This window comes from Nicotiana attenuata, chromosome 3 (assembly GCF_001879085.1).
Source record: "Nicotiana attenuata strain UT chromosome 3, NIATTr2, whole genome shotgun sequence".
Taxonomy (NCBI): Eukaryota; Viridiplantae; Streptophyta; class Magnoliopsida; order Solanales; family Solanaceae; genus Nicotiana; species Nicotiana attenuata.
In genome coordinates, this window is record NC_031991.1 from 68,113,780 (window position 1) to 68,116,248 (window position 2,469).

Consider the following 2,469-nt stretch of genomic DNA (forward strand, 5'->3'; position numbering starts at 1 on the left):
AGAGTAATAAAATAAAACCATGAAACAATTAAATACTTCAATAAAGAGAACAACAATTAATATGAAGCAATTAGGCATGGAAACATTTATGAGCAAAGAGCAATTAAGACATGGAAACAGTTATGAGCAAGTAGCAATTAAGACAAGAAATAGTATAATAGGGAACGGGGAAGGGAAACAGCTAAAAATGGTAATTTGGTGGCGCATAGGTACTTTTCACCGCACCTATACGCCACACACATGGAATTTCACTTAGCAAATAAATCGGATTCCTATTCCCTCAAGTCAAGGTTAGACCAAACACTTACCTCAAGTCAACGGGTAGTTTAAAGCTCAACCACCACTTTACCTCTCGATTCCACTATTAATTCAGTCGTATCTAGTCATAATTAACTCAACAACATCAATAAATACTAAGTAACTCAAGTCCAATGCATAATTATAGGTTTTCTACCATTTTCCCCAAAAAATAAAAATCGACCTCGGGCCCGCTTGGTCAAAACTCGAAGTTCGGACCAAAACCCGATTACCCATTCACCCCCGAGCCCGGATATGCAATTGGTTTTAGAATCCGACCTCAATTTGAGGTCTAATTCCCCAAATTTAGAAATTCCCAAGTTTCACCCAAAAACACCCAATTTCCCAAGAAAATTCTTGTGATGAAATCTTGCAAAAAGATGAGATAGATTGAAAGAGTTGAGTTAGAAATCACTTACCTATGATTTGGAGAAGTTTGAGTCTTTGAAAAATCGCCTAGGGAGGTTTAAGGTTAAAGAGAATTGAAAAATGGGTGAAAATCCCATCTAAGTCCAAACATATCAGGTACAGATGTCGCAATTGCGACTGGAGCTTTGCATTTGCGAAGCTCGCAAATGCGAGAAAGGCATCGCAATTGCGAACCTTCCTAATTTCTGCCACTATCGCAAATGCGACCTTTTGGTCGCAATTGCGAAGTTCCCCCTGCCCTATTGACTTCACAAACACGAACATGCTGGCCCAGCCTATGGATCGCATTTGCGATGAAGGCTCGCAATTGCCATACTGACATGCCTCGCAATTGCGAACTCTGATCTCGCAATTGCGAGATCAGAGGCTATCACCAGAACTGAAACCTGCAACATTTTTTCCCAAGTCAACACTCAGTAGCCTATCCAAAACTCACCCGAACCCTCGGGGCTCTAAACCAAACATGCATACAAGTCTAAAAACATCATACGAACTTGTTCATGCGATCAAATCGCCAAAATAACATCTAGAACTATGAATACAACACCAAAACTCATGAAATTCTCAAAGTAGTTCAAAATTTCTAACTTTTCAACCAAAGGTCCGATTCACGTCAAATTACTTCCGTTTTTCACCAAATTTTACATATAGGGTCTAAATACCATAGCGGACCTATACCGGACTCCGAAACTAAAATACGGGTCCGATACCAACGAGTTCAACCATTATTCAATTTCTAAAAATCCTTATATTTTCCAGCAAGCAATTTTCTTTAAAAGTTCATTTCTCGTGCTAGAGACCTCGGAATTCGATTCCGGGCATACGCCTAAGTCCTATATTTTTCTACGGACCCTCGGGGACAGTCGGAACACGGGTCTGGATCCGTTTTATCCAAAATATTGACCAAAGTCAACTAAAATTGTCTTTTTAAGCCAAAGCTCATTATTTCTTGAATTTTTCACACAAGAGCTTTCCGGTATTGCGCCCGGACTGCGACGCTCGAGGCGAAATAAAAGGAGGTTTTCAAGGCCTCAAAACACGAAAACGAATTTTAAAATAAAAGATGACCTTTTGGGTCATCACATGACTTTTTGTAAATGTATTGGATTTTAAATGCCATAGTACTTTTCTCATTTTTAAAACCTCCCGTTGGCCTTTTGTTGATAAATTCTTGTTGTAGTACCCTATAATTAGGAGTGGCAAACGAGCTGATCGAGTCGAATATAGGCGTGTCAAAAATAGGCAATGCAAAAATAGATAAATTATTCGATCTGACACGTATTTAATACGTATAGAAAATGTGTTAACCGGCGGATAATATGGATATCCATATTGTCCATGGCTTCTTGAATATAATTATTTTTGGGAGAATTCCTAGTCTCCCAAACTTGAAAAATCCCTAATTTGAGTATGTAAAAGCTAAAACAGTTATCCATTTTCTAGGTAGATAATATGATTCTTATCCATATTTGACCCATTTTTAAAAAAATCATTATCCAACCCGTTTTTAGTAGATAATATGAACAATAAAAAAATTCATTTTGTCACCACTACCAATCAACCCCTCGCACAGTGGGCGTAATTTGTTGGATAAGCGTCTGACGTTTCAGTTTGAGGTTCCTCGTTCTTTTCGTCAAGTTAGAAAATGGAAATCTCAACACAGCGACCGTAGAAGAAATGGTCTAAGATTCCATTTATAGCAAAAGCTGAAAACCCACAAACAAGTTCCTCCCTCTCTCTCCC